The sequence below is a fragment of the Papio anubis genome, chromosome 8 (assembly GCF_008728515.1).
Source record: "Papio anubis isolate 15944 chromosome 8, Panubis1.0, whole genome shotgun sequence".
NCBI lineage: Eukaryota > Metazoa > Chordata > Mammalia > Primates > Cercopithecidae > Papio > Papio anubis.
The window spans coordinates 29,603,908-29,624,141 of NC_044983.1; the positions used below are offsets into that span (position 1 = coordinate 29,603,908).

The 20,234-nt window shown below is 38.2% G+C and overlaps 1 long non-coding RNA gene across 2 annotated transcripts in view; it reads left to right on the forward strand.

Moving 5' to 3' along the window:
- Positions 1 to 20,234, forward strand: part of LOC103886721 — an 83,550-nt gene that overhangs the window by 59,009 nt on the left and 4,307 nt on the right. The window lies entirely within an intron of this gene.

Here is a 20,234-nt window from a genome sequence, read left to right on the forward strand (position 1 = left end):
TGTTCTTGTGATAGTTTGCTAAGAATGATGGTTTCCAGCTGCATCCGTGTCCCTACAAAGGACACAAACTCATCCTTTTTTGTGGCTGCATAGTATTCCATGGTGTATATGTGCCACATTTTCTTAATCCAGTCTGTCACTGATGGACATTTGGGTTGATTCCAAGTCTTTGCTATTGTGAATAGTGCCGCAATAAACATGCGTGTGCATGTGTCTTTATAGCAGCATGATTTATGATCCTTTGGGTATATACCCAGTAATGGGATGGCTGGGTCATATGGTACTTCTAGTTCTAGATCCTTGAGGAATCGCCATACTGTTTTCCATAATGGTTGAACTAGTTTACAATCCCACCAACAGTGTAAAAGTGTTCCTATTTCTCCACATCCTCTCCAGCACCTGTTGTTTCCTGACTTTTTAATGATCGCCATTCTAACTGGTGTGAGATGGTACCTCATTGTGGTTTTGATTTGCATTTCTCTGATGGCCAGTGATGATGAGCATTTTTTCATGTGTCTGTTGGCTGTATGAATGTCTTCTTTTGAGAAATGTCTGTTCATATCCTTTGCCCACTTTTTGATGGGGTTGTTTGTTTTTTTCTTGTAAATTTGTTTGAGTTCTTTGTAGGTTGTGGATATTAGCCCTTTGTCAGATGAGTAGATTGCAACAATTTTCTCCCATTCTGTAGGTTGCCTGTTCACTCTGATGGTAGTTTCTTTTGCTGTGCAGAAGCTCTTTAGTTTAATGAGATCCCATTTGTCAATTTTGGCTTTTGTGGCCGTTGCTTTTGGTGTTTTAGACATGAAGTCTTCGCCCATGCCTATGTCCCGAATGGTAATACCTACGTTTTCCTCTAGGGTTTTTATGGTATTAGGTCTAACATTTAAGTCTCTAATCCATCTTGAATTAATTTTCGTATAAGGAGTAAGGAAAGGATCCAATTTCAGCTTTCTACTTACAGCTAGCCAATTTTCCCAGCACCATTTATTAAATAGGGAATCCTTTCCCCATTTGTTGTTTTTGTCAGGTTTGTCAAAGATCAGATGGCTGTAGATGTGTGGTATTATTTCTGAGGACTCTGTTCTGTTCCATTGGTCTATATCTCTGTTTTGGTACCAGTACCATGCTGTTTTGGTTACTGTAGCCTTGTAGTATAGTTTGAAGTCAGGTAGCGTGATGCCTCCAGCTTTGCTCTTTTGACTTAGGATTGTCTTGGAGATGCGGGCTCTTTTTTGGTTCCATATGAACTTTAAAGCAGTTTTTTCCAATTCTGTGAAGAAACTCATTGGTAGCTTGATGGGGATGGCATTGAATCTATAAATAACCTTGGGCAGTATGGCCATTTTCACGATATTGATTCTTCCTATCCATGAGCATGGTATGTTCTTCCATTTGTTTGTGTCCTCTTTTATTTCACTGAGCAGTGGTTTGTAGTTCTCCTTGAAGAGGTCCTTTACATCCCTTGTAAGTTGGATTCCTAGGTATTTTATTCTCTTTGAAGCAATTGTGAATGGAAGTTCATTCATGATTTGGCTCTCTGTTTGTCTGTTATTGGTGTATAAGAATGCTTGTGATTTTTGCACATTAATTTTGTATCCTGAGACTTTGCTGAAGTTGCTTATCAGCTTAAGGAGATTTTGGGCCGAGACAATGGGATTTTCTAAATATACAATCATGTCATCTGCAAACAGGGACAATTTGACTTCTTCTTTTGCTAACTGAATACCCTTGATTTCTTTCTCTTGCCTGATTGCCCTAGCCAGAACTTCCAACACTATGTTGAATAGGAGTGGTGAGAGAGGGCATCCCTGTCTTGTGCCAGTTTTCAAAGGGAATTTTTCCAGTTTTTGCCCATTCAGTATGATATTGGCTGTGGGTTTTTCATAAATAGCCCTTATTATTTTGAGGTAAGTTCCATCAATACCAAATTTATTGAGCGTTTTTAGCATGAAGGGCTGTTGAATTCTGTCAAAAGCCTTTTCTGCATCTATTGAGATAATCATGTGGTTCTTGTCTTTGGTTCTGTTTATATGCTGGATTATGTTTATTGATTTGCGAATGTTGAACCAGCCTTGCTTCCCAGGGATGAAGCCCACTTGATCATGGTGGATAAGCTTTTTGATGTGCTGCTGAATCCGGTTTGCCAGTATTTTATTGAGGATTTTTGCATCGATGTTCATCAGGGATATTGGTCTAAAATTCTCTTGTTTTGTTGTGTCTCTGCCAGGCTTTGGTATCAGGATGATGTTGGCCTCATAAAATGAGTTAGGGAGGATTCCCTCTTTTTCTATTGATTGGAATAGTTTCAGAAGGAATGGTACCAGCTCCTCCTTGTACCTCTGGTAGAATTCAGCTGTGAATCCATCTGGTCCTGGACTTTTTTTGGTTGGTAGGCTATTAATTATTGCCTCAATTTCAGAGCCTGCTATTGGTCTATTCAGGGATTCAACTTCTTCCTGGTTTAGTCTTGGAAGAGTGTAAGTGTCCAGGAAATTATCCATTTCTTCTAGATTTTCCAGTTTATTTGCGTAGAGGTGTTTATAGTATTCTCTGATGGTAGTTTGTATTTCTGTGGGGTCGGTGGTGATATCCCCTTTATCATTTTTAATTGCGTCGATTTGATTCTTCTCTCTTTTCTTCTTTATTAGTCTTGCTAGTGGTCTGTCAATTTTGTTGATCTTTTCAAAAAACCAACTCCTGGATTCATTGAATTTTTGGAGGGTTTTTTGTGTCTCTATCTCCTTCAGTTCTGCTCTGATCTTAGTTATTTCTTGCCTTCTGCTAGCTTTCGAATGTGTTTGCTCTTGCTTCTCTAGTTCTTTTAATTGTGATGTTAGAGTGTCAATTTTAGATCTTTCCTGCTTTCTCTTGTGGGCATTTAGTGCTATAAATTTCCCTCTACACACTGCTTTAAATGTGTCCCAGAGATTCTGGTATGTTGTATCTTTGTTCTCATTGGTTTCAAAGAACATCTTTATTTCTGCCTTCATTTCGTTATGTACCCAGTAGTCATTCAGGAGCAGGTTGTTCAGTTTCCATGTAGTTGAGCAGTTTTGATTGAGTTTCTTAGTCCTGAGTTCTAGTTTGATTGCACTGTGGTCTGAGAGACAGTTTGTTATAATTTCTGTTCTTGTACATTTGCTGAGGAGTGCTTTACTTCCAATTATGTGGTCAATTTTGGAATAAGTGTGATGTGGTGCTGAGAAGAATGTATATTCTGTTGATTTGGGGTGGAGAGTTCTATAGATGTCTATTAGGTCTGCTTGCTGCAGAGATGAGTTCCATTCCTGGATATCCTTGTTAACTTTCTGTCTCGTTGATCTGTCTAATGTTGACAGTGGAGTGTTGAAGTCTCCCATTTTTATTGTATGGGAGTCTAAGTCTCTTTGTAAGTCTCTAAGGACTTGCTTTATGAATCTGGGTGCTCCTGTATTGGGTGCATATATATTTAGGATAGTTAGCTCTTCCTGTTGAATTGATCCTTTTACCATTATGTAATGGCCTTCTTTGTCTCTTTTGATCTTTGATGGTTTAAAGTCTGTTTTATCAGAGACTAGTATTGCAACCCCTGCTTTTTTTTTGTTCTCCATTTGCTTGGTAAATCTTCCTCCATCCCTTTATTTTGAGCCTATGTATGTCTCTGCGTGTGAGATGGGTCTCCTGAATACAGCAGACTGATGGGTCTTGACTCTTTATCCAGTTTGCCAGTCTGTGTCTTTTAATTGAAGCATTTAGTCCATTTACATTTAAGGTTAATATTGTTATGTGTGAACTTGATCCTGCCATTATGATATTAACTGGTTATTTTGCTCATTAGTTGATGCAGTTTCTTCCTAGCCTAAATGGTCTTTACATTTTGGCATGGTTTTGCAATGGCTGGTTCCGGTTGTTCCTTTCCATGTTGAGTGCTTCCTTCAGGGTCTCTTGTAAGGCAGGCCTAGTGGTGACAAAATCTCTAAGCATTTGCTTGTCTGTAAAGGATTTTATTTCTCCTTCACTTATGAAACTTAGTTTGGCTGGATATGAAATTCTGGGTTTAAAATTCTTTTCTTTAAGAATGTTGAATATTGGCCCATACTCTCTTCTGGCTTGTAGAGTTTCTGCCGAGAGATCTGCTGTTAGTCTGATGGGCGTCCCTTTGTGGGTAACCTGACCTTTCTCTCTGGCTGCCCTTAAGATTTTTTCCTTCATTTCAACTTTGGTGAATCTGGCAATTATGTATCTTGGAGTTGCTCTTCTCGAGGAGTATCTTTGTGGTGTTCTCTCTATTTCCTGGATTTGAATGTTGGCCTGCCCTACTAGGTTGGGGAAGTTCTCCTGGATGATATCCTGAAGAGTGTTTTCCAACTTGGTTCCATTTTCCCCCTCACTTTCAGGCACCCCAATCAGACGTAGATTTGGTCTTTTTACATAAGCCCATACTTCTTGCAGGCTTTGTTCATTTCTTTTTCTTCTTTGTTCTTTTGGTTTCTCTTCTCGCTTCATTTCGTTCATTTGATCCTCAATTGCTGATACTCTTTCTTCCAGTTGATTGAGTTGGTTACTGAAGCTTGTGCGTTTGTCACGTATTTCTCGTGTCATGGTTTTCATCTCTTTCATTTCGTTTATGACCTTCTCTACATTAATTACTTTAGCCATCAATTCTTCCACTTTTTTTTCAAGATTTTTAGTTTCTTTGCGCTGGGTACGTAATTCCTCCTTTAGCTCTGAGAAATTTGATGGACTGAAGCCTTCTTCTCTCATCTCATCAAAGTCATTCTCCATCAAGCTTTGATCCGTTGCTGGCGATGAGCTGCGCTCCTTTGCCGGGGGAGATGCACTCTTATTTTTTGAATTTCCAGCTTTTCTGCTCTGCTTTTTCCCCATCTTTGTGGTTTTATCTTCCTCTGGTCTTTGATGATGATGGTGACATACTGATGGGGTTTTGGTGTAGGTGTCCTTCCTGTTTGATAGTTTTCCTTCTGACAGTCAGGACCCTCAGTTGTAGGTCTGTTGGAGATTGCTTGAGGTCCACTCCAGACCCTGTTTGCCTGGGTATCAGCAGCAGAGGCTGCAGAAGATAGAATATTTCTGAACAGCGAGTGTACCTGTCTGATTCTTGCTTTGGAGGCTTCCTCTCAGGGGTGTACTCCACCCTGTGAGTTGTGGGGTGTCAGACTGCCCCTAGTGGGGGATGTCTCCCAGTTAGGCTACTCAGGAGTCAGGTACCCACTTGAGCAGGCAGTCTGTCCCTTCTCAGATCTCAATCTCCGTGCTGGGAGATCCACTGCTCTCTTCAAAGCTGTCAGAGAGAGTCGTTTGCATCTGCAGAGGTTTCTGCTGCTTTTGTTGTTGTTTTTCTGTGCCCTGTCCCCAGAGGTGGAGTCTACAGAGACAGGCAGGTTTCCTTGAGCTGCTGTGAGCTCCACCCAGTTCGAGCTTCCCAGCGGCTTTGTTTACCTACTTAAGTCTCAGCAATGGTGGGCGCCCCTCCCCCAGCCTCGCTGCTGCCTTGCAGTTAGATCGCAGACTGCTGTGCTAGCAATGAGGGAGGCTCCGTGGGCGTGGGACCCTCCCGGCCAGGTGTGGGATATAATCTCCTGGTGTGCCTGTTTGCTTAAAGCGCAGTATTGGGGTGGGAGTTACCCGATTTTCCAGGTGTTGTGTGTCTCAGTTCCCCTGGCTAGGAAAAGGGATTCCCTTTCTCCTTGCGCTTCCCAGGCTGCAGCAGCTGACCAGCACCGATTGTCCGGCACTCCCTAGTGAGATGAACCCAGTACCTCAGTTGAAAATGCAGAAATGACCGGTCTTCTGTGTCGCTCGCGCTGGGAGTTGGAGACTGGAGCTGTTCCTATTCGGCCATCTCGCTCAGCCCCCCTCACCATGTAACCTTTAATCTCTTTTCTTCTTGTAAAACTGAATTTCTACCTGTTAAAACATTTCTTTCCCTTTCACCCCAGGCCCTGACAATCACCATTCTTCTGTTTGTCTTTATGATTTTGTCTACTGTAAGCACATATATAAGTGGAATCACAAAGTTTTTTTTTTTTTGTGACTGGCTTATTTCACTTAGCATAATGTCCTCAAGGCTCATCCCTATTGTAATTCACTTATTAGTTTTAACAGTTATCCTGTGAAATATTTAAGGTTTCTATATATAATATCATAGCATCTGTGAATAAAGGTCATTTTACTCCATCTGTTCCAATTTTGATGCATTTTCTTTTTCTTACCTATTTGCTCTGGCTAGAACTTCCAATACTGTGTTGAATAGAAATGGAGAAGTGGAGAAAGCAGGCATTCCTGCCTTGTTCCTAGTCTTAGAGAAAATCTTTCAGTTTTTCGTCATCGAATATGATGTTTCCTGTAGGTTTTTCAAACATGAATTTTATTATGTTGAGGTAGTTTTCTCTATTCTTAGTTTATCCAGTGTTTTCTTAAATCATGAAAGGGTATTTTGTCAAATGGCTTGTCTGCATTTATTGAGATGGTCATGTGTTTTTTTCCCCGCTTAATTCTGTTAATGTGATGTATTACATTGATCTCTTTTTTGTATGTTGCACATACAAACTCCTTCCAGGAATAAGCCACTGCATTCCAGGAACAAATCACACTTGGTTATGGTGTGTAATCCTTTTAATATGCAGCTGTATTTGGGTTGTTAGTCTTTTGTTGAGAATTTTTGCATTAAAGTTTATAAGGGATATTGGTTTGTAGTTTTAGTGAAGTGTCTTTTGTCTGGTATTGGTATCAGGGTAGTGCTGGTCTCATAGAATGAGTTAGAAAGTGTTCCCTATTCTTCAGTTTTTTGTGAAAGTTTGAGAAGGATTGGTGTTAGTTATTTTCAAAATGTATGGTAGAATTCAACAGTGAAGACATCAATACAAGGCTCTTATTTGTTGAAAGATTTTTGATTACTGATTCCATCTCTGTTAGTTACAGGTCTATTCTAATGTTGTATTCCTTTGATTTAGTCTTGGAAGGTTTTGTGTTTTTAGGAATTTGTCTGTTTCATCTAAGTTATTCCGTTTGTTGGTGTAAAATTGTTCATAATAATCCCAATGCCCAATTTGCGTTTCTGATTTTAGTTATTTGCATCTTTCCTCTTTTTTTCTTAGTCCGTGTAGCTAGAAGTTTGTCAATGTTGTTGATCCTTTCAGAGAAACAACTTTTGGTTTCATTGACTTTACTGTTTTTCTCTTCACTATTTATTTATCTCTGCTCTTCTCCTAATTATTTACTTCCTTCTACTAGCTTTGGGTTTAGTTTGTTCTTCTTTTTCTAGTTCCTTAAGTTTACAAAGCTAGGTTTATGATTTGAGATCTTTCTTGTTTTTTAATATAAACATTTATAGCTATAAATTTCTGCCTTAGTACTGCTTTCACTGAATTTCATATATTTTGGTATGTTGTGTTTTCATTTTCATTCATCTTTAATTTCCTATTTTCTCTTGTGTTTTCTTGTTTGATCCATTGGTTAAGAGTATATTGTTTAATTTTCAGATATTTTTGGATTTCCCAGTTTTCCTTCTGTTTTCACTTTTAACTTCATCCTGTTGTTTTTGGAGAAGACATTTCATATGATATTTATCTTTTAAAATCTATTGAGACTTGATCTGTGGCTTAACATAGGATCTAGCCTGGAAAATATCCATGTACACTATCCATGGCTATCCAATAGCCACGTATAGTTGAGAAGAATGTGATATTGTTGTCATCGAGTATGGTGTTCTCATGTGTCTGTGAGATCTTGTTGGTTTATTGTGTTGTTTAAGTTAATTATTTTCTTATCTTCTCTCTGATTGTTCTATCTATTATTGGGAATGGGCTATTGAATTCTTCAACCATTATTATAGACCTGTCTATTTCTCCCTTAATTCTGTCAGTTTTTGCTTTATGTATTTGGATTTTGATTTACACATTAGGTATGTACGTGTTTATAATTGTTACATCTTCTTGTTGTATTGAACTTTAAAAATGTATATAATGTCCTTCTTCGTCTCTTGTAAACTGTTTTGACTTAAAGTCTACTTTGTCCAATATTAGTATAGCCACCCTGATCTCATTTGGTTACTATTTGTGTGGGATATCTTTTTCCATAGTTTCACTTTTAACCTATTTGTGTCTTTCGATCTAAAATGAGTATGTTGTAGACAACATGTAGTTGGATATGTGTTTTTAGGGATGCTGCTAATTTCTGTCTTTTGATTGGATAGTTTAATCCATTTACATTTAAAGTAATGCATAATAGGAAGAGCTTCTGTCATTTCGCTATTTGCTTACTTTATGCCTTATAGCTTTTTTTGACCCTCATTTTCTATGTAACTGTCTTCTTTTATATGTAGTTAATTTTTGATTTTAGTGAAATGCTTAAATTTCTTTCTCATTTCTTTTTTGTGTGTATTTTATAGCTATTTTCTTTGTGGCTACCATGGGGATTACATTTAATAGTCTAATATTATAACATTCTATTTTGAATTTATACTATCTTAACTTAAATAACATATGAAAACTCTGCTCCTTTACAACTCTGCCTACCCCTTTCAGTTGCTGAAGTCACAAAATTACATCCTTATAGACTATGCCACAAAATATAAAATAGTTCTTTCAAATGTATTATCTCTTAAATTATGTAACAATCAAAATGTGGAATTGTTAATACAAACCAAAGTTACAATAATACTTGCTTTTAGACTAATAACTGTTTTTCTTAAAATGTATTAGTCTCTTAGATCATGTAGAACACAGAAAGAAGTTACCCTTGTTACAATAACACTAGCTTTTACAGTTGCTCATATATTAACCTTTATTGAGATCTATATTTCTTCATATGGCTTTGAGCCAGTGTCCTTTCATTTTACCTTGTAGGACTCCATTTATAATTTCTTGCAGGGCAAGTCTAGTGGTAATGAATTCCCCTAGCTTTTGTTTATCTGGGAAAGTCTTATTTTGTCCCTCACTTTTAAAGGACAGTTTTGCCAGATATATTAATAGAATTCTTGGTTGACTTTTTTTTTCTTTCAGCACATTGAGTATATGAGCCCACTGCCTTCTGGCTTCCAAAATTTCTAGTGAGAAATCTGCTGTTAATTTTATTGAATATCTCTTTTATGTGACAAGTAGCTTTTCTCTTGCTGCTCTCAAGATTCTCTCTTAACTGTATTTGTTTCTTTCATCAAGTTTGGGAAGTTTTCTATTATTATTTCTTCAAATATTTTCTTTACCTCTTTCCCTCTCTTCTCCTTGTGAAATTCTCATAATGCATAAGTTGGTCTCTTTGGTGGTGTCACACATATCCCTTAGGTTCTGTTTACTTTCTTCAACCTTTTTTCTTTCTGTTCTTCATACTCAATAATTTCCAGTGTCCTATGTTGAAGTTCACTGATTCTTTTTTATGCCTGCTAAAATCTGCCTTTTAATTGCTTTAGTGAGTTTTTATTTCCGTTGTACTTTTCAGCTCCAGAATTTCTTTTTGTTTTCTTTTTAGATTTTCTACATCTTTATTGATATTTCTGTCTTGATTTTCTGGACTTTCTCCACATATTCCTTAAGTTCTTTGAGCATCTTTGTGTAGTGAATCTGTCATCAGGTCTTTTCAAGGTCAATTTCTGTTGATATTTTTTTTTCTCCTTTGAATGTGCCATACATTCTTGTTTCTTCGTATGTCCCGTGATTTTTTTTGTTGAAAACAATATTTGAATTTGATAATATAGTATCTCTGGAAATCAGATTCTCCTCTTTGCCCAGGTTTGCTGTTTTTTTTTTTTTGTTGTTGTTGTTTATTGTTTTTGTTTTTTGATTGTTGTAAGCTATCCCTGTGCCAGGTTGAGATGTAAACTTAAAATCTTCTCAAGTCTTTTCTGAGCTTGTGCCTTTCTATGGGCATGTGAGATCATTTTCTAATTTTTCCTGTATATGCAACTGTTTGTTGTTGTTGTTGTTGTTGATATCATAGTTTCTAATCTCTTGTTCTCAAAAGGGGAAAAATGAAGGGAGGAAACAAAAAGCATTCTGGCCCTTTGAATCCTCTGGAAGTCACTTCAGCCAGATGGGAAGGAGCCTGCAACAATTCAGGGAGGTACAACAACAAAGCCACCTTCTTGTCTGTACCTCTGTGATCAGAAGTAGCAATCAGTGATCAAATGCAGATCTCTAATATTTGGAAGACCACATCCTTTTTGCCCACCCTGGATCCCATAAGCTGCATGCAAATTGCTCCAAGAACTGGGGAATGGGTAGCTGCTACCATTCTAAGAGCTAAAATTACAATTAATTGTGCTTTTACCTTCATGCCTTCCCCTGGAATTTTCAAGCCTACAGTAGACTCCAGAGTTGCAAACATAGTTACATTAGACAGATTCTGCCAGTGCAATTGTTGTGTAGGAGCACGGCCAGACTCCTGGTGCTTTCTACTCTTCCATCTTCCCCAACTGCTAGTTGTTGAAACTTACTTTAGTACAGGAATGTAAGCAGTTTACTTTGTGTCTTTTCATTTTCATCACTTATGAATAACTCAGCTAGTGAAAAACTTCTTAGATGAAATCATTTTTCTTTCAAAATAATGTTGACATTGCTCTGTTGAAATCCAGTGTTTATTTCAGAGAAGTCTGAGGCCAGTTTGATTTTTATTTCTTTTCAGATTACCTATCTCTAAAGATCTGGATGCTTTAAATACTTTTTCCTTTTAATCAATAACCATGAAATATCTGGGTGTGACATATGTTTATTGTGGCACTATTCACAAAAGCAAAGACTTGGAACCAACCCAAATATCCATCAATGATAGACTGGATTAAGAAAATGTGGCAGATATACACCATGGAATACTATGCAGCCATAAAAAAGGATGAGTTCATATCCTTTGTAGGGACATGGATGAAGCTGGAAGCTATCATTCTGAGCAAACTGTTGCAAGCACAGTAAACCAAACACCACATGTTCTCACGCATAGGTGGGAATTGAACAATAAGAACACTTGGACACAGAGTGGGGAACATCACACACTGGGGTCTGTCATGGGGTGGGAGGAGCGGGGAGGGATAGCATTAAGAGAAATACCTAATATAAATGACAAGTTAATGGGTGCAGCACACCAACATGGCACATCTGTGCACATGTAACAAAACTGCATGTTGTGCACATGTACCCTAGAACTTAAAGTATAATAATAACAAAGAAATATCTGGGTGTTGGTCTTTTCTCATTAATCTTTTTTATTTTGCGATGAGCTGTTTTCATCTATATGCTTTGTATTGCAGATGTTTTTCCTCTAGGCTTTTTTATACCTGTTATTGGCTCACAGGATGGCTAGAGTTCCTTCTTACATCTCTAATTCTCACTTTTAGCAACTAGTTTCTGGAAGCTTATGTGCTAGGATTATAGATACCTAGTTACATCTCCTTGTTTGGACAGAAAATTTCACCTCAGAGAGTCAGGCCTGTATCCCTCATCAGGATAGGGTCGGGTGCCTGGGCAGGGAAGGAAACGGGGGAAAATTGGTGGAAATCTCTAGCCTTGAGTCCTCTATGAATTACTATCTCCTTCCTCCACTCAGCAGATAATAGGCAGTGATGGCAGGGACAACTTGGTCTCTGTGTAGAAATGGGCAGGGCATAAACAGGGAAAATGGCGCTAATTTCCTGGGTAGAGACTGATCGAGGAGTAGGGAAGGATTTGAAATGTCTAGTTCAAAGGGATCACTGTAGAGCCGAAATAAGATCCAAAGAAAATGGGCTGGGCATGGTGGCTCATGCCTGTAATCCCAGCACTTGGAGAGGCTGAGGAGAGCAGATCAGCTGAGGTCAGGAGTTTGAGACCAGCCTAGCCAACCATGGCCAACATGGTGAAACCCTGTCTCTACTAAAAATACAAAAATTAGCTGGGTGTGTTGGTGGGTGCCTGTAATCGGGGCTACTCGAGAGGCTGAGGTAGAAGAATTGCTTGAACCTGGGAGGCGGAAGTTGCTGTGAGCCAAGATCGTGCTACTGCACTCCAGCCTAGGTGACAGAAGGAGACTCCATCTTAAAGACAAAACAAACAAACAAACAAAGAAACAAAACCCACAAAATGTTTTGCATATAGTGTATACAAAGGGGAGTGGTCAGGATTGAAAGGCAGAGCCCACTCAGATCCTGTTCTTAAAATATGCCTGGCTAATAGAGCCTCAGGTCATGATGGACATGTTCTATATCTGTGCTGTTCAGTGTGGCCTCTACTAGCCACTGTGGCTATCTAGTACTGAGGAACTAGACTTTTAATTTTATTCAATTTTAATCACTTTAAAATTTAAAATGCCACAGATGACTGGATGCTGACAGTGAAGCTCTAGAGTGGCTTTCTCTGAAGAGGAGGGGAACCATGGAAGCTGCAGGGTCGACTCTGACACCATTAGTTTCCTAGACAGTGAAAGCTACTCCCATAGTTGGCAACAGGTTGACATGACAATCAGCTTCATTATTTGATATTGGTAAGTTTTATCTTTTTCTGTGTCTTCTTATGTATTTTGGTGGAAATTTGGAAGTGAAGGAATGTTAAACACCAATTGAGAAGATGTGTTGATTAATTTTAGAGGACTACTTAACTGGGTTGAGGGATGCCTAGATGGCTGGTGAAGCATTGTTTCTGTGTATGTCTGCTTTCAGACAGTGCTTTCAGGGGAGATTGCTGTGAGTCAGTGGACTGTGAGAGGACTTCCAGTTCTCAATGTGGGGGTACCACTCAATCAGCTGGGAGCCCGGTTGGGACAAACATGAGGAAGGACGGGGATACTCACTCTCTGCTCTTGTCCTCTCCCTTCCCTGCTTTTTCTTCTCCTGCCCTTGGACATCAGACTGTAGGTTCTTCAGTTTTTGGACTCTGGGACTTGTACTTGCAGCCTCCCAGGGGCTCTTGAGCCTTCAGCCACAGACTGAGGGTGTCATCGCTGGCCTGTTTCTGAGGCTTCTAGACTTGGATCAAGCCTTGCTACTGGCTTCTCCTGTTTTCTAACTTGCTGATGGCCTATGGTGATACTTCTCTACCTCTGTGTTTGTGTGAGCCAATTCCCAGATAAACTGCCCTGTTACATATCTTGTTGCTTTTGTCTCTCTGAAGAACCCTAACTCAGAGCAGACATCTAGCATATACTTATCCCATCCTATTCTTCCTTCTTTCTATAAGTTTGTAAACAATGGAACGTATCTTTTGGCAAACTTTTATAACCACGCATCTTTCCACTTTGGCCCCCTTTGGGAGTTCAATTATATTATGTCTAGGTAATTGGGTGTTGATTTTGTTATAGGAGGTGAATAGGGGAGTGCATAGAGAAGAAATACTTCCAAATTTTCAGTCCAGAGGCTGTCTTCTTAGCCATTTTACAGTATTATCTTCTTCCTTAAGGGTATTTTAAAATGAAAGAATATTTGAGGGATCTAATTAAACTAAAGAACTTCTGCACAGCAAAAGAAACTATCATCAGAGTGAACAGGCAACCTACAGAATGGGAGAAAATTTTTGCAGTCTACCTATCTGACAAAGGGCTGATATACAGAATCTGCAAGGAAATGAAACAAATTTACAAGAAAAAAAAAAAACCCCATTAAAAAGTGGGCAAAGGATATGAACAGACACTTCTCCAAAGAAGACATTTATGCGGCCAACAAACATATGAAAAAAAGCTCATAACCACTGGTCATTAGATAAATGCAAATCAAAACAACAATGAGATACCGTCTCATGCCAGTTAGAATGGCAATCGTTAAAAAGTCAGGAAACAGCAGATGCTGGAGAGGATGTGGAGAAATAGGAATGCTTTCACACTGTTGGTGGGAGTGTAAATTAGTTCAACCATTGTGGAAGACAGTGTGGCAATTCCTCAAGGATCTAGAACTAGAAATACCATTTGAGCCAGCAATCCCGTTACTGGGTATATACTCAAAAGATTATAAATCATTCTATGAAGACACATGCACACATATATTTATTGCAGCACTATGTACAATAGCAAAGACTTGGAACCAATCCAAATGCCCAAATACCCAGTGATAGACTGGATAAAGAAAATGTGGCACATATACGCCATGGAATACTATGCAGCCATAAAAAAGAGTGAGTTCATGTCCTTTGCAAGGACATGGATGAAGCTGGAAACCATCATTCTCAGCAAACTAATACAGGAACAGAAAACCAAACACCACATGTTCTCACTCATAAGTGGGAGCTGAACAGTGAGAACACATGGACACAGGGAGGGGAACATCACACACTGGGGCCTACTGGGGGATTGGGAGCGAGGGGAGGGGGAGAGCATTAGGACAAATACCTAATTCATGCAGGGCTTAAAACCAAATGACGAGTTGATGGGTGCAGCAAACCACCACGGGACATGTATACCTATGTAACAAACCTGCATGTTTTGCACATGTATCCCAGAACTTAAAGTAAAATAAATAAATAAATAAATAAATAAATAATACTTGATTTATGTTTTCTATGATGGGAATGAGTTTTTAGGGAAGTCACCTTGTAACACATTTATCCACTAATTGGTTAATTGTTTAATTAGATAATCAATAAACATGATGAACTTCTGTTCTATGGAGGTCTCTGTGCTACTTACTCTGGAAGAGAAAAAGGAGATAAAGTGATAGAGTCTGAGGATAAGTTTTTTTGACCTTATTTTTTAATTAAAGTAAAGGTCCAAGAGAGATAAAAATTAAATAACACTGTGTTAAGCATAATGATGTTATGGAAAAGAATACAAGTGTATGAAATTTGGACAGCCCTAGGAAATCTGGGGCATATGGTTGTTATGTGCTTTGAAACAATTCTTCAAGAACTTGATGCACCAGCTGATGAAATAAAAATGATTCACAGAACTGTAGGTGGCCTATCCAAGGAAAAATGCTGAGCACTAGCAGATTAAACTGATTTTATTTTATTTTATTTATTTTATTTTTTATTTTTTATTTTTGAAATGGAGTCTCACTCTGTAGCCCAGGCTGGAGTGCAGTGGCAAGATCTCGGCTCATTGCAAGCTCTGCCTCCCGGGTTCACGCCATTCTCCTCCCTCAGCCTCCCAAGTAGCTGGGACTATAGGCGCCCGCCACCACGCCCGGCTAATTTTTTGTATTTTTAGTAGAGACAGGGTTTCACCATGTTAGCCAGGATGGTCTCCATCTCCTGACCTTGTGATCCACCCGCCTAGTCCTCCCAAAGTGCTGGGATTACAGATGTGAGCCACTGTGTCTGGCCACTTTTTATTTTAATAACTGTTAGTTTTGGCTAGGTGTAGTGGCTCACACCTGTAATCCCAGCACTTTGGGAGCCTGAGGTGGGCAGATCACTAGAGGTCGGGAGTTCAAGACCAGCCTGGCCAACATGGTAAAACCCCATCTCTACTAAAAATACAAAAATTAGCCGGGCATGGTGGTGGGTGCCTGTAATGGCAGCTACGCGGGAGGCTGAGGCAAGAGAATTGCTTGAATCCTGGAGGCAGAGATTTCAGTGAGCCGAGATTGTGCCACTGCACTCCAGCCTGGGCGATACAGCGAGACTCAGTCTCAAAATAAAAATAAAAAAAAAAAGGAAAAACTGTTAGTTTCATGTTATTTTTTAAACCAACTTTAAACAAATGAATAACTTAAAAAAACTTATTTGGTACCCCTTCACCTTCTCTTCCTTATAATTATCTCACATTTGTACCCTTTTCTTAATGAAAGTAAAGATCTAGAGTGAATCAGAATCAATGCTATGTTGAATTCTTTCGTTTCACCCAAACATATTGTATCTACGACATGCCAGCCACTGGGCCAGGTCCTGGTTGAGGGAAGAGATGCCCTTCAATTGGACAATTCTGCAAAAACTGAGAATGGATTTATACTTAACAAAAGTGGTTTCTGCTACAGAGAGAACAGAAAGTGTGAGTGAGAATTGAGAGGAACTAGTTGTCACAATAAGACTAATGTATTATTCTGAAGTGCAATTGGAAAGTTTTGGTGTCATTTAAGTTCTTAAAAGACCTTTATTTTGTCTGCTTTTGCCTTGGTAAGCCTTAGTGTCAAAGTGAAGCAATTTCATGTTTTGAGAAAGGAGTGAATGGAGGGGAAGGAGATGCTTCAAGGTCAATCACACCAATTCTGCTTCCTCAACCTCTGTGGCAAGGGCTGTCAATTATTAAATGTTTGAAAAGGTTTGCTCTGACCGTAGCTTTCTCTGTGTTGCTAGTCAGTGGTGCTTCTAAAGCTCTTGGGAAACAATTTGATACAATATGATGGGGTTTTTTTTTTTTTCTTCCTGAAAAGGGGGAACTAATAATTTTGTTAACTAATACATTTTTTTTGTCTTTATTGATTTGTCAATGGATCCATGTGTCTGCTCTTCAGCATCCCCTAGGGAGAGTCCACGTTATTTCTAAGAAGACAGGAGAGAAGGAGGGAGAAAAAACGTGCAGATCAAAAGACCTCAGAAAAAAACAAAGTGGGATGAAATACTGGGCTTTATTCTGTACAGCCTCAGCCTTTTCTATCTTTGATGAGTCGAAGTATCCTTATTTTTTTTATTCTTCTTATGGTTAGTGATGATGGAGAGAGGAATACAAATGGCTGGCTTATTTCTACAGAAAGAGGAGTATAGTTCAAAGTGGATTAAGGTAGGCAGTTTAGGGTCAACATGTGACAGGACTGGTGGATGCTAGGGTGGGCAGTGGTTGGAGGATGACCCCTAATGCATCAAAGACTGAGAAAGATTTAAAAACATGAATTTAATTGCAAAGGCTCTGGAAGGCAAGTTGAGACTTGGATTTTATTCTCAGTCCTAGCCTTAATTTTGCAAGCCTGGTCTAAGTCACGGTAATCTGTCATGTGTGTGCTGTATTAGACTGTGAAATAGAGAGTTTTTGAACATGTGACTCCATTTTCCTGTTACACTTGATTTTTCCTTCTGGCTTTTACTGGTCTCACTCAAAGTCGTCTTCTTTCCAAAACAATGGTGGGCTGTTCTTTCCTCTAGAGTGGACACTGATTTAACCACCCAGGGGTGGCCCAACCATAGGCTAAACAGTGAACTATGGCAGGCTTTCAGACGGAGGAATCTTCCCAAAGATGACAATTGTTAGCTGAGACAAACAGGCTTGATCTTTCACAAATTTGAACTAATAAATCCACAGGGACATTGTTAATTGATGATGGTTGCTGCAGCTACAGCGTCTAGTAGTCTTGGCTGATGTGGTCTGTCCTTGAGCTGGTTGTTTGCAACCAAATGAACCTGAGCAGTAGAAAGACCTAGTAACAATTTATCTGATTTCTTATCCTTTGGTTTCCTACATTAGTCAATGAAATTTGTATACCCACTTTTTTCCCTTTATGAACATGTTACTAGAACAGCATTTCTCAATGTTTTTAATCTCAGGAACTCTTTATACTCTTAAAAATTGAAAGTCTGAAAGAACTTTGGTTTATATGCATTATATCTATCAATATTTACTATATTAAAGTTAAAACTGATAATTAAAAATGTTTTATTTAAAAATAAAAAACTCATTATATGGTAATATAAAAATATGTTCTTTGTTGGTTTGTTTTTTTGAGACAGAGTCTCGCTCTGTCGCCCAGGCTGGAGTGCAGTGGCACAATCTTGGCTCACTGCAAGCTCCGCCTCCCGGGTTCACGCCATTCTCCTGCCTCAGCCTCCCAAGTAACTGTGACTACAGGCGCCCACCACCACGTCCGGCTAATGTTTTTGTATTTTTAGTAGAGACGGGATTTCACCATGTCAGCCAGGATGGTCTTGATCTCCTGACCTCGTGATCCACCCACCTCAGCCTCCCAAAGTGCTGGGATTACAGGTGTGGGCCACCACACCGGCCAACAAGTTATCGTTTCTTAAAGATTAGTTACAAATAACTCTAAAACCGTATCAATGAACTTTTTGTACTCTGTCATGTAAAAACCCATTAGTCTACACTACACTTTGGTCTTTTTACCCATACATGACTTTGTAATATTATGTCTTGATCATTTGGAAAATATTGGTTCAGCAAGTTATACAGATCTTCAAAATGTTGACTTAATTCTAAAATATAAAAAAGTCACTTTCAGCACTGATAGCAGAAAAATCTCTAAATCTTGGGAAGTTGTCAAACTCATTATGGCAGGCAAATGTTTTCCATAGTACCAATTTTTGATAGAAAAAATTTTTAAGTATTATCATTAGCAACAAATGCAATTGGTTTTCCTAGAAGTCACAGGCTTCTTTCATTCTTTTTGTGGGAAAATATTTTGCAAATATCCAAGTCGAAATAATCATTATCTGTCTGTTGTCATTCTTTCTGATAAAATTGGTGTTCCAGGAAGAAATAGGTAGTTCAGGTTAAAAATCAATTGCACAACAGTTTCCCTCAAGACAACCATTGTTCTTAGATATGTGTACTTCCCATTTTGGCACACAAAGTATTAAAGAGTGTACCTCAAGGGTTGAGATTTAACAATATTAAAAGTCTTGCTTCATCAAGGACATTCTTAAGTGAAACTGGCTTTTTTTTTTTTTTTTTTTTTCCAAATACATGTTGATAAAGAATACAGTGACACTAGAGCTGCCTTGATTTTGTAAGGTACTGGCAGTTTTGTCCACCATTACTTTTGCATCAATGCAAATATCAACACAATGAAAAGGAAAATAAAGTCTTAGTATTGTTATGAAAATAATTTTGACCCTGTGGACCCTCTGAAAGTGTTTCTGCAGACAGAGTTTCTGAAAGTTTCCTGGGGACCCTTGGGCTCTGTGTGCCACATTTTGAGGACCGCTACCCTAGAGGGTAAGCATAGGTTTTATAGCACACTGGTCCTTAAACTTTTGTGTCTGTATCACACTTTCCATTACTGGAGATTGGATGACACAAATGAAGGGATTAAATAAAGCAAACACTAGATTTTACAAACGCACATTCCTGAAAAGTTAAAAGAGGTACTAAGGGGCTAAATGGACTTCCTTGAGGATTCTGTTTTGATCTTTCCTAAACCACTCTGTAATTTTAAGTCAATAACATGCCAAGTGCTCCTTGAACAGAGAATATGGCCTCATAAACTTAGGAGTAAGATTGTCTGCCAGTGGAAGAAAGAGACTTAGTGTCAAACAAACACACATATTTCAGATTCATATAGTTTATGCTTTGGAGGTTTGGGGAAAAAGAGCTGCAGAATTACAAAAAAATGTGAATTTTGTGCTATGGAAGTATTACTAGAGAAAGCAAATGATTAAACAAGTAGGGAAATAATCACACTGAAGTCAAAAGAAAAAAGTTTTCTAAATTCTAAGTGGTCTTAAATCCTAGGAATGAATTCTAAAGACCGGGTGGCTAGTTAAGGTTTGGAGGGAAAGGAAGGTTAACTTGAACTCATTAATTAGCTCATGCTGGTTAAATTTACAATCTTAGAAAGAGGAGCCCTTAAAATAACACATTATAAGAAAATGCCAGTACAACAGTGTATTCATTAGAGAAAAATGTCAAATATGTGGGGGAATGTTAACATTTTGTTTAAAAGAATGGCTTATTTTAATGTATATGATTATATCTAGACTATGGAAATGGTTTTTTTTTGTCGTTTTGAAAAATAAAAGATCCTTGAAGTGACATTCATCCTATTAAAACTGTTAAATAAATAAATAACATTTTTAATAGGATGACTGTGTTAAATTTATTTAACAATTTTAACAGGATGAATGTCTCTTCAAGGATAAGTGAAAACCACAGAATGTGGCATTCAGACAAAGCTAGTTCTGTCCTCACTCTGGAAATAGAAGATATTTTGGAGAAATATTACTTCATAATATTATTTTGTGGAAGAAAACTATAGCCTATTTGTATACTTTGTTGCATTGTAAACTATAATTCTCTAACAGGTTGCTACTAAAGCCATGTAAAATTTTCCTATCTTTTGCATCCAAAAGAACTGCCACATTCCACAGTGGCTTCAATATCCAAAAAATTTCTCACACCATTAGTGATAATGGCACACATCATAGTATTTAAAAAGAATGATGTACAATATACTCATAGACTGAAAAATTAAATTGTGTGCATCTCACAGAAATAAATTACATATCCTATATGTGAGTAATGCATTAAAAAATATATATATCAAATGTTAATCATGGTTATCTCTGACAGTTAGCAAAGGTGGTAGGATACAATTATAGATAATTATCTTCACTTTTTACTCTTCATTTCTGTGATATTTGATTTCTTCCAAGTATACATTCCTTAAAAATTCAGGAAAAATC